Here is a 13,255-nt window from a genome sequence, read left to right as displayed (position 1 = left end):
TTTGCTACAATCACGCACACAAGAGGTACAATCATGCACACAAGCAATAAAATACACACAATCAAGAACTAAGAATAATAGTGGCGATCGATAGGGAGTTGTAGGTGTTTGGTTAAATTGGGTAATACTACCTGCCCTGTAGTGCAGATGTCCATGCAGCAAGGAAAAATGGAGAGGAGAGAGAGTGTATGACCAGTGTGACACGTCCTAAAGACCCAATTACAGAGAGTAACAGGTGCAAACTGTATATGGTGCCTTACAGAATGGACACCGGAGTGTGGTTCTGGTTCAGTTAATATAGGGTAGCCAGGGATGGAGGCCCTCGGGTAACTATGGCGACCTTAATGGTTGTTGATGGGCTTACCTGAATGTATCACTAGGTTAAAACAATTGGTGTTGTTCACTCAGTACTGTGTGTCCGGATGCGTTATGATGCTCTAAGATAGACATAAATAGTTTAAACAATTTAGCAATAATGCCCTAAGGAAAGGTAAACGTAGAAGACAAAGGCTTTGTCCAAGTGTCAGACATTACCATAGTAGTAAATAAAGAAGAGAGTTGAGTTCCAGCAATGAGCCAGAAAGCTGGCCACTTAATCAGTTGGCCGAGGATTAGAAGCAGAAACAATACCTATCTGTTGAACCCATAATATTGTCCAGGGATGGAATTCTAGCAGGAGCTCCTTTGCATATTAGGCTACACACCCCTGATGTAGCCAATCCTCCAAGAGCTTACAGAAAAGAGTCTTGTAAACTCTTGGAGCGTTGGCTACATCAGGGTTGTGTGGCCTAATAAGCAAAGGAGCCCCTGCTAGAATTCCACCCCTGATCTTACAATCAGTTGGAAGTGGGAGAGTAGCCAATACAGGAAACTGCCTGTGGTGAAATCAGAGCCAGGCCCCAGAATTTTCTGTGCTATTTCACATAGAGTGTTTCCTTGGCCTGTTTTCTGACCAGTCTTCATTTTGTTTCCTTAGTTTGGGGTCCCCTTTGCTCCAGTGGGGTACCCCCTTAGCGGTAGACAGCGTCTCCTGGCCACATTACCCTTTTTTGCAAAGAATTCAGAGAAGCAGCAGAGTAACACTGAATGAAGTAGATTAGCTTGAGTGATTTGCCTAAGGTCTCACAGCAAGTTTTAATGACTGAACAGGGACTGAAATCTGGATTTCTTGTAGTGAAGGCTATCATGTTAACTACTTTCTCACATTAGCTCTCATTATGTTTGAGAGAAACCTAACGTTTACTAATGTCCAGAGGGAGGTAGTTAGCACTAACTAAATTTGTGAACTTAATTGCTCTCTCACATGTATGTTTCCTGAAAAGCAAATAAATCCCACTGAATCCAATGAAATTTACTCTCAAAAAAGTCTGCCAAGATATAGCTTTAAGATTATTCCTTGAATTAAAAATAATGTCTTTTTACAAGAACAGTATATTAAAAGGCTGACATATTTCAAAACTCATCACAAACACTGGTTTTCCTGTTAATAGCCTGACACACTAAATGGTGCTTTGTTGGTTTTAGAAAACAATGAAGTCTCTTGGTTACTACAGCAAACAGTGAGTTGTCCTCAAGTATGTACTCAAAAGTATACATTCATATAATCCTTTCTTTCTGACAGATAAACCTGAAACAGATAAAAGAGATAAAATGTACATGTTTTCAAGTCACTGCAATATATTCAGGTTTTATATGCTTAGGTGTACACTGTCTCAAGTGTGTATCTCAACAGGTAGTGTGGGAGGAGATATAAGCTAAACAAGTACCAAGAGTATCAATATGGCTATTTTGTAATTTGTGTGGCATTGTATAACCATATACATATAACTTATATATAAGTGCAGATTTACCAGCTATTACTTTGGTGGCAGCACCAGAAAAAATTAGTCCAAATAAAAAAACGCAATCAAAATTGTATCTGTGCAGTACCAATAAACTGAAGTATTTCCCCCAGCATTTTGTCTCTTAGATATTAAGCACACTGCCGTTCCCAAAGTCGGGCAGTTATCTGCTTATTCACTACCATTTGAGACCAAGCCTGGAATGTATAAATGTCACAAATATATATGCATTAATCTGTTAAAGAGATTAATCACCTGATGGCATTCTAGCATGTGATCAACAAGTGTAAACTTTAACACATAGAAGAATTAGCTTCCTGTTCTCCCCAAGAGAATGTTATAATAATATACATAGTGAATTCTGAAAGAGCATCATTTGTATGCCAAGCTACATGTAAAGCATCAACATAGTAACTGACGCAGTCTAGAGCAATATAAGTCCTGAATTGCATAAACACACTAGCTGTTAGTTCCACACTCGCGTTCACACACACAAAATTATTGTATTTGTTATATACACTACAGGTCATTTGACTTTATCGTTTCAACCAATTACAGAAATTAAAACAATAAATAATAAATGATGCCTGTCTCCCTGAAGTACACACACATACCCTGGAAAGGAGGAAAATGACAGGTTGCAGAAAGCATCCCAATTAGAAATGCTACAGTAAAGCAGGTGTGTGGAACTAGAGTTGTATGTGTTTACGCTCCCAGGGTTTGCAGGTGGATAGGGCTGCAACTCTGACTTATTCCTAGAGATTTGTGGGCAGAGCCAGAGGAGGACAGGCAATTCAGTGGGGATGGGAAGCCCTAGAGTTGACCTTCCAAAGCTGCTGTTTCCTCTAGAATTGATTTAGGTAGTCTGGGGATCAGATGAAATTCTGGGGGACCCCAGAACCCACCTCTATTACCCAAAAAGGCAGTCCAATTAGTGGGACAGCAGGGAGGGGGGTGGAATAAGCACAGGAGACTATGCAAGATGAGGGCAACCAAGGCCTAAACACCAAGGTTTATAGATATTGTCCCTGTGAGAACTCTCAAATAAGCCCAGTAATTTGTTCAAATTAAAGAGTCTTTTTACTAACACAGAAAATGAGGGGAAAGAAAGGTTCATTCAGCAAAATACACAACATTCAAGAGCTAAATGAAAAGGCAGAGAGGAGTGGGGAAAACAATATTTTAGGAATTGTATTATATCAAGAATCCACAATGCAGGGGGTCCTTGGTATGGTGGGCAGGGCTCAAAATTACACAACCAACCTGTAGTGTAAGTCCTCACAAACCAAAGGGGGTAGCTTTCCACCAGCCTTTTTTACTATCCCCAGGGCTTTTTTTTGTAGAAAAAGATCAGCAGGAACTCATTTGCCTATTAGGCCATGCCTTCTGATGCCAAAGCAGCTAGAACTGTGCTCCTGTGAGTTCCTGCTCAAAAAAAAGTCCTGACTATCCCTACAATCAGAAACCCATGGGTGGACTCCTGATCTTTCTGGGATTAACACCAGAAAGTCGATCCTGCAAAGCTGGACACTTGCAGAGTTTCTATGAAAAATTTACCAGTAGGTGAACGCTTTGATCTAGGTACTGAATTTAGATTTGCAGCGCTGAAATACAGAACAACCAGATATAGTAAAAATATATATTATTAAAGAGCACAGGAATATTTCTAGGGACAAAGCAATGAGCAGGAAAATAATAAAAGCTACATTTTAAATTCTAGCTACTACACAGTTAAATCCTAAGGCATAGTTACCGGCTAACTTATTGGGTAAAATCAGGCAATCATTCCAGGGCCTAACCCAAGATTAACCCATTACCTCCAGGAAAGCTGAAGTTGGCTTGCTCCAGCCAACAAAGAACAACAGAAAATGCAAGCTTCTTAAAATCTAAAAGTTGAATCAGCTGGGGTCCCTCCAGCCAATCCAAAGTTAGACTTTTGAAGTTTCTTGACAAGCAACTGCAAGACCAGATGGCTTAGCCAGTTTGGTGTAGTGGTTAAGTGTGTGGACTCTTATCTGGGAGAACCGGGTTTGATTCCCCACTCCTCCACATGCACCTGCTAGCATGGCCTTGGGTCAGCCATAGCTCTGGCAGAGGTTCTCCTTGAAAGGGCAGCTGCTGTGAGAGCCCTCTCCAGCCCCACCCACCTCACAGGGTGTCTGTTGTGGGGGAGGAAGGTAAAGGAGATTGTGAGCCGCTCTGAGACTCTTCGGAGTGGAGGGCGGGATATAAATCCAATATCTTCTTCTTCTTCTTAGCAGACAAGCAGTGTGCTTCTCTCTGTAGTGTAAACTCAGAACATCAATAAGCAGACCTGAGGTATGTTTTTGGCACCACTCTTCCAGATGACTGAATGGTGTGCTTCCTTGTCACTGTTCTTCAAAGCACAAAGTGACTTGTTAACTTCCCTATGACAATAGTGGGGGTGTTTTTAATTTTTTTTTTGGGGGGGGGGCTGGCTGAGTTTCTTCTGCCTTGGCTCTCCAGAATGTAACTGGCTCTGCCTTCCCCTTGCCTCCTTCATGCTTCCCCTTGTTACACTGAGGAGCATGTGTTTCTTTCTCTTTTTTTGCTGGGCTCATTCATGTTGACTTTAGATTGGAGGAGGGGGTTGTGGCTCAGCTGAAGAGCCTCTTCTTGGCATGCACAGAGTCCCAGTTTCTATCTCTGGTACCTCCAGTTAAAAGGACCAGGCTGCAGCTTATAAGACTTCAACCTGAGACTCTGGAGAGCCACTGCCACTCTAGATGGGGGGTGGGGAGAGAAAAGCTTGCAGTGCCCAGCCATTTCATGTTTTCTCACAAGTCCTAGGCTGGCTCAGAACATTGACCATGAGAGCTAGTTTGGGAAAGGGTTTGCTCCCATTCCAGGCAGCACAGGGGCATCAGCTCAGTGCTGCTCTGCTGGCTCTCCAGTTTGCCTGTGTGGATTCTCCACTATACCTGGGGCTTTGTCGTGGGAACACATCAACTACTTGCCTACCCAGAAAATGGTAAAATATCTTTGTGTGTGTCTAGGTTCTTTATAAAGTTCAGAAAACTTTAGTTCTCTGCCACCTGGCATTACATTTTATGACACAAATGGCCTGGCCCGACAAAGTCCCATTTATGTAAGATCTGGCCCTCGTAATAAAAGAGTTCAACATCTCAGTTCTAAACCATGCCAGTTGTCATCTAGGCTTTCCTTCTCCTCAATATATTTTGAGACATCATAGTTTATAAAAATACTGAACAGAAATAAAACATGCCAGAATTTTGATATCAGAATAGCTAACCTTTTAACAGTGACCAACTAAGTAGGCCCTTGAAATCTTCAGATGCTTATTAGCACTTTCAATAAAGAGCTACATTTTAAGTTGGCATGCATTCAGATAAAAATGTATCATTGGGCATAAATGACAATGCAGTGCACCATTAAACCTGGACAGACTAGGCTTCACTCCAGCCCTTCTGTCTGACTCTGATAATATGAAGCCTAAAACCAGGAAGAACATCCTCCTCTGAAAACCACTGGCATAATCATCTGTTTGCCTCAGCTTATATATTTTGCATGACAAAAGGGCTGGATGACTTTGTTTAAAACTCACAGTCCTTTCTTATACCTCTTCTTTTCAAAAGTCTCATTGCAACATTTTCAGCCCAACCCTAAATATTACCTTGTGGTCTGTGGCCGTTTTAGAAGAACAAATTTCAGAGAATATGGAATAGGGTTCTCAGTCTCCTGCTGGGGGGGGGGGGGTTCCTCTAGTTTTGGGGCCCCCAACCCACCAGTACGGAGCTGGCCAGTGGGGGGATCACCAAAAAGCTCCATCATGCCCAATGCGATGCGATGACATTGCCCGGAACTCATTACACCTGGTACACTGTGTGAGGGATGCTCTAGCAAATTGGCTGAAAACTCTATAGCACCATAGAATTCTCACACATTTGAGAAACTTTTCCTGTCAAGAGCCAGGTAAGATCTGGCAATCCGATTATGGAGTTCTGACTGTTTTGCTAAGCCACTATCCAAAGCAATCAAATGGTTGCTTTAATGCGAGTTCAGTGCTAATTTATCTCCTTACCTCATTGAGTACTTCTCTGTCACTTATGCCCAAGGATACTGCATAGCTGGTAATATATCCTGCTCTGCTAAAAGGCATGTGTAAATTTACATTATCTAATCCTTTGGTGACTCACTCCTGGGGCTCCTGATTCCCTGTCACTTATTTCTAATCAGAGAGTATTAACTTTATAATTCATTCTCACCTAAATTAGATATAACCCCCATTACAGAAAGTGAGAACATTCCCTCCTGACACTGTTGCAGATGCACAAAGAAGAAATCACATCTACAGAAAGGCATTAATAATAACTAAGCATCCAAGCTAATGAAAGGGAATAGCTTGCAATTACATGTGTAAGTAGATATCCTGCAATGCATAGCTAGAAGTTTCCTGTGTATCCACTAATGCAGAATGATAGTATAAGTTACTTCCCCAAAGCTGGGTTCTTGAAGCCTCCCACCATTCATATGGTGCTGTGAATCAGAAGGAAAACAAAATACTGGTGCCTCGATACTGAATGCGGGGCATCTGTGCTGTCTTCCAGGCACAACATCAGGATTTCCTGATGCTCTTTATCTATTTTCATGTTCCTGAATGTATTGAAAGTCTGTTTTATGGCAAAAGCTTTCTGCTTTCATGCAGCACCATTTTATTTAGTGCTCTAGCACACCGTTATTTCTGAAGCTCTGGGAACTAGCCCTAAAGCTATTCCCGCTTTTAAAACGAGGGACTCCCAGACCAGTCACAGCGTGCACACCTGAGCAAGCATTTGAATCCACTAGTTCTCCCAGATGAACCCCCCCTCCAAAAAAAATATCCATTATTCTGAGTTAAGGAGTTAGTGGATGCTGCATTCCTGAATATATTTACTAGGAAGTAAGTCACAAGGTTGGTCAAAGTGTTAAATCTTCTCAGTGTTCAGAGATTTTATAGGATTATTATTTCCAAAAATACTCAGCCAGACAAAAAATATAAACCTTTCATCTGTCCTAGGCTTCCCTTTCCATGGCTGTACCCACACTGGCACAGATTTCACTATATTCACAAGCATAGATAAACTGTCACTTTTAAAAACCATATAACATACAGTAGATAATTCTTTCTCTCAACCACACTTGAAATCCTCCCCAAACTAATTATTATAGCAATTAAAATGTTGTTGGTTTTTTTACACCAGTGCATTATATTTTGGACTGGATGAAAATAAGTATCTACAGATAGCAATGTGTCATTCCTTTGCCACAAGACTTAATCATCCATTGTTATGATAGGCATAATCTGCCTGATGTTCAATGTTCTGGGAAATCTCATCAGTATTTTCAGATTTCTCTGAGCAGACAGTTTCATCTTTATTTAGATCTGACATTTCTCTGGAAAACCCATATTTGCCTTTCTGTACAACAATAAATCAAAACAGCATCTTGCTTTTAGTCACACAGAAATGTATAATAATCAATTCCAACCTTTTCAGTTTCTGAAATTTGCTTTTCTATACTGCTTCTGCTCTCCAGGATTATTCCCCCTTATTGAGGAATTTTTGACTAATATTTTCCTGTTATCTTATCCTACAATTTCCATTTTGTATGCCCTGCTTCTTGCCTTAATTTTGTAGCTCCTATTTCATTGGTCCTTCTTGGCACTTTCCTCTTAATATAACAACTTTATGTTCTTTCTCCATGCCTTTTTATGAGGCAGTCTCCATATTCGATTTTCTCCACGTAACAGAGCCACAGCTGATCCTAGCTGTCCAAGGTGGTGTCTTCAAAAGGACAGCTTCAAATATTCCTGAACTGTCTCCCAATAATGATGCACAATAGTATTTGGGGGTGGGGGTGGGAGTTGGAGGAAACAAATCTCAAATCCAAGTGAAGGACCTACAATCTGTTTCTTTTCTTCCAGTATCCCTAGCACGGCCAGAATAATTGTGTCATCATTAAGAGGCATATATTTTTTGCGTAAAAGTGATACTACATTCCAAAGCACTGAACATCTAGAACTAGTACACAGAAACCCCTACTTTCCTTGCAGGCAGTCCTGTTTTGCTGCTTTTATGATACTAATGGGGGAGGTTTCCACTTTAATTGAAGAAATGCTGATACCAACCACTGGAGAACTGCCAACTTTGTATAACAATGAATATTATTCAACAAAAATTTGGGATACATCCCTGGCATTTAAGGGGTCAGCTTGCCCCAAGAAGTGTTTTGCCTTATAAAGTATGGCATCTTGATCTATAGCAGTATGTGTACGTCCTTGGATCCTCCGCACATGCCCACTTGCATGCAGGCCTTTTCCTCTTTTCTGTGAAATGCTGATTGTTTAATAGGATACCTTAAACTAAATGTATAACTACTTCAATACAAATTCTATAAACATACACCAAATAACTCCCTTGTACAAAAGTACTTTTAGGAACATTCAATACAAATCACAATGAATAGGGAGTCCCAATATATTGATAAAACTTCAAATGTCCACAAAAATTATTCTACTTTTTCTGATAGGAATCCACAGTTCCTATAATATCTTGTATCAATCTTCCTCATAGTCAGTTCTCACAGCTCATTCTTCTATTAAATCAGTTTTCATAGCAACAAGTCAGTACTCCATTCTCGTTTCACAAACTGCTTTCTCCAAACTGCATGAAAGATCATAAAAACATATGCAGTGCAATACAGTGGCAATACTACACCATACTTTTAACTATACATACAAATTGTAACCTACCTTTTCACTGGAAGAATAATTTTCAGGCAAGAATGCCTGTGGCAAAATTGCTTGCAATGATAAAATCATGAAGACTGTAAGTGCTTTATTTGAGGCTGGTTGACAATAGGCATTTGCTTTGTTTATACCACAGTCCTTTAAAGAGCTGCTATCTCAACAGCAGTTCTCTCAGAGTTCTCTCAGCCTCACCTACCTCACAGGGTGTCTGTTGTGGGGAGAGGAAGGGAAGGAAATTGTAAACTGCTCTGAGACTCAGAGCGAAGTATAAACCCAGTCTCTTCTTTTTCTAAAGAGGCTTCTTTTTAAAAGTGGAAGGTCTGCCCTAAAGAATTCCATGGGAGATCATGGCCTTTAATTTTCTGCCTAGTGACTTAAATTTTTCCTCCAGGAACATGAGACTACATTTCCCAATGTCGCTAGTGCCAATGTGCACCATGACTACTGACTCTTCCTCAGCACTGTCTACAAACCCACTTAGACAGTGTGTGATGTCTGCAACCTTCACACCAGGCAGGCAAGTCACCATGCAGTCAAAATGCCTTTCACAGATCCCACTCTCTATATTGATATGAGGATAATGATTTATATATCTAATAGACACGTAACCCCCATCTCTAAATCCACTAGAGAGCTTGGTCACACACTGATGGCCACACACAAAATATGCCACATTTGCACACAATGTTTTAAACAGGTAAAGGAAAATGAATGTGTTCCAATAAGCAGATGGATTTGTCCAGTGCTGCAAAACAAGTCCACAAGATATTAGAGCAAGTAGTGGAAATCAGCTACATTCTACCAAGCATTTCAAGTAATGAAAAGCACGCTAAGGGAGGTGAAGGTAGGGATCAACATTTTCCACAGGATGTGATACCTGAGTATTTAGAAGATGTGACAATCCAGCAGTGGAAGCACTTTGAGAAAAGATTCTGACTCCCGCATAATAAATAGCATTTAATGTTTGGGAAAATATATGAAGGGATTTCACTCTTCCTTGCAGAGACTGAAACATCTCACTTTTTTTATTCATCTTCTCACGTCTCATTTCCCTCCTCTTTTTTGCAGCTAAATACATTTTGTGTCTATAGCTTTAAAAAACATGACACTGGTATTAATTCAGATAAGTAGTCTTCTGATTTTAGCTTTTTTGGCATGACAGAGGTCACTTCATTTACAAGCTCAGAGCCTCAGATGCAGAGCTTGTCTACACTTCTGAAGTGTGACCAATTAGCATTTGATAGAAGTAACACAGAGAGAGAGGGAGAGATTATTCACTTCTTTATTCAGTGCTACTGGCCCATTTTGTAGCAAATAACACGATCCACAGAAGTCCTGAGTTGAATATAATCTGACTATGACCTTGATGTGCAAAGGCAAAATGAAAACCAGAGTATATTAAAAAAAATAAAAGAAGAAAGAAAAGAAAGGAGAAAGTGACAGCGAAGAGCATAACAAGAATGGCAATTTCCTACACTGCAGGTCTTCATTGCATAGTTTCCTATTATATTGCAGCTCGTAAAAATAAAACACAAACAGTTCTTTTATATCACCTAATTAATATATTTGCTTTTTGTTCATGTTGTTACATATTCCTCACTCCTCCAATCAGTGATCAGGGCTAATACTGCATTCCCTTGCATAAGAGAGCACTGGAGACCAATGATGTCTTTGTAATATTTATAAATACACAAGTATAATGCAGGTGGAGGCAACAGAGCAGAGAAAAAGGGTAGGAGATCTGCCATGTACAATTCCCAAAGAGAAAGAGACATTGTGTAAAAAGCTGCCAACAGCAACTCTCACTGCTTATCTATATGTGTATGCCTGGAATGGCCTCGGAAAACTGCTATCAAGATAAAACTTTCCCCACTAGCCTTACGCCCCTCTCACGCTCCTCTTCTCAGTGGGGCTTCCATCGGATTTCACACTATCTGCCCTGGAGCTGCAACTAGCTTCGCCTTTTCTGCACGGCAAACAGAAACTGGTTTTTAGAGGATCTTGTTTGCTGTGTGAAAAAGGTGGAGTGAGTTGCAGCCTCGTGGCAGATAGTGTGAAATCCAACAGAAGCCTCGCAGAGAAGAGGAGCGGCGTAAGGCTAGTGGGAATTATTTATTTATTTATTTATTTGATTTATATCCCGCCCACCCACCCCTCCCAGAGCAGGCGGGTCAGAGTCTCCCCAGGGCCTTGGCAGTTTTGGGAAATGATGCTGGTAGATGGCAAGGTTTAAATCCCCTCTCTCAGTGTACCAGTCTCACTCCAAATTACCCCTGCATGCACCTAGAAATTAAGTTCTGAGAACAGAACTCTCAGTACACTCCTGGTCAGCCAGAGAGAACTGTGAGAACAGGATGCAATATCACAAACTGGCTTGCAGATAAATACAAGTGTTTGACCCACAAGGACTTGCAGGGGCCATCTCATTCTCCCCTTCCCCACTTCTTTCTCTTTCCTGGTAGACCCCATAGCTTCTCCCCTTTTCCAGCATCCTTATCTCTTTCCCACACATCTACCCCCAGTCTTCAGCTTTCCATCCTTCCCTTCCCGGCAGTTCAAGTTGCATGGTGTCAGACCCAACTGCACACTGGGGAAACTACAAAGACTTGCAGGCATACCTCACTTTCCCCTGTATCCTCCCCCACACTGTTTCCTCTTTCCCTCTTCCTGGCAGCCCCATATCCCTGCCTTTCCTTGCTCCTCTCTCTACTTCTTACACTGATCAACCAACATTTTATCTGCCCCCCCCCCCCCATCTTCAGCAGTATTTATTATTTACTAATTTATATCCAGCCTTTCTCTACAGTGGGGACCTAAAGCCCAGAAATAGCCAGTGAACTTCCATGGAAGAATGGGGAATTGAGCCTGGGTCTCCCAGATCCTAGGTTGTAACTACTACATCACACTGGCTTTCATGGCTGCTGTTGAATGGAAGCAAGCAGCCGGCACTCAGCAAACCATGCAAGTCACATGGTAACAACTTGCCCCAGTCCTCTCTCAAAAAGCCAAAACTGCCCTGGAGAGCCCCCAGCCTCTCTGTCTGCCTTTTAGTCTCAGAAACCAAGTCGTGAAGACTTGCAATATTATTGTGAAGGCCTAGCAACAGCCACTGAGAGCGTTAATTTCTAGGGCTGGTTCTACCAATTTGGAGAGGGTGTAAACCTCAATAGTTTTTGTGTGTGTGTTTAAAATTTCAGATTTTTCTGCATACCTGGTGCTTTTCTGAGGTTTCAAAAAGGTCTGTCCATGCCCCCAGTCTCTGTATTTAAGTATCCACAGATGGGGCCAGGTTAAGAATTGAAATATATTTATGCTCATAACCTGAAATATAAGAATAGACATTCTGAAATAAAGAGAAAAATCATGTTTCCTCTGTATGTAAAGAGTGCATCGAGTTGCCAATGGAAATCTTTAATTCATTATTAAATAAATTTTAAATTACCACAGTGTAGTGGGATGTAGGAGCTGGATGCATAGAGTGGAGATCTACAGATACATAATCCCTATTAAGATCTGATGACTAAACACTATATTCTTTGTATGGCAAAGACAAAATTTACTGAAGAGATCTTTATTTATCCATTATGGCCTTGGGTTGAAATATGCTGTGAAAAAAATGTTCTTTTCTAGCATTCATCACAAATGAAGTGCTTTCTATTTCCCAGGATGAGATATGGTGTACATTGACTTCCTGCCCTCTCTGCTTACTTCTTTGCATGATTCAGCCAATACATTGTGGTTTGGAGAGAACAGAACTACATCCTTGCCCCTGCAAAGCAGTACCTCGGCAGTGTGCTGCCAAAGCAGCAATCAACTAGGACGTGGAATTTATTTTCCAAATCAGTTTCATGGTAGGTTTAAATGTTCCCCAGCTGGAAGGAGATTTTGTGTAGAAAATATTTCCAGTGTAGTGGTTATGAATAGGAAGGATGGTGTGTGTGTGGGGGGGGCAATAGAGTGGATTTCAAAAACAGTGGCAACTAGTTCATAGGGCTGGATTCAACTTACTGTCAGTGGAGGGAGGTGGCATTCCCTGCTTCCCTTTCCCTACTGCAGCCTACAAGCTGCCGGAAATTCTGCTCATAGGTGTCAAGGGACTCTAGGGGACAGTGTGAGGTGGGGCATAGTGGAGGTCTGTAATGAGGAGGAAGCCAGCAGAAATTGTTTCTCCTCCCTGCAGCAATGCAAGAGTTGTTCTGCCAATTTAACTGTGGTTATGATGGCAGAACAGGAACATGAAATCCACTCCATAAAATATATATTGCATGTTTTGAGACTGAGTGGACATGTGCACCTGTACAGAGAGGCTATTACTGTTCACCTTCTTTTCTGCGATGTAAACGGCGCCTCTTAGGAGCTCCTAGTATTTCATTGGCCCTGCTGCTGTGGAGCAGCCTCACCTGCAGTGCAGATCAGCAGTAGGTAAAGCTTGGGATGTCTTTGTGAAATAAAAGTTTACGTACATTATTTCTGTGAGTCCAGCTGTTGTTAAAGATGTGGCAAAAGGGGGGGGACAGAGCAAAAGGTAAATACAGTCAAAACCCTTGGGAAAGCTTGGAGGCTATTTAATACTACAATCCTAGAAGCTCCGAGAAAATATATACCACAAGTTAGGAAAGGCACAAACAGGTATAAGAAAAGGCCT

Source organism: Heteronotia binoei, chromosome 1 (genome assembly GCF_032191835.1).
Source record: "Heteronotia binoei isolate CCM8104 ecotype False Entrance Well chromosome 1, APGP_CSIRO_Hbin_v1, whole genome shotgun sequence".
In the NCBI taxonomy this organism is placed as follows: Eukaryota; Metazoa; Chordata; class Lepidosauria; order Squamata; family Gekkonidae; genus Heteronotia; species Heteronotia binoei.
This window is presented reverse-complemented; position numbering follows the sequence as displayed.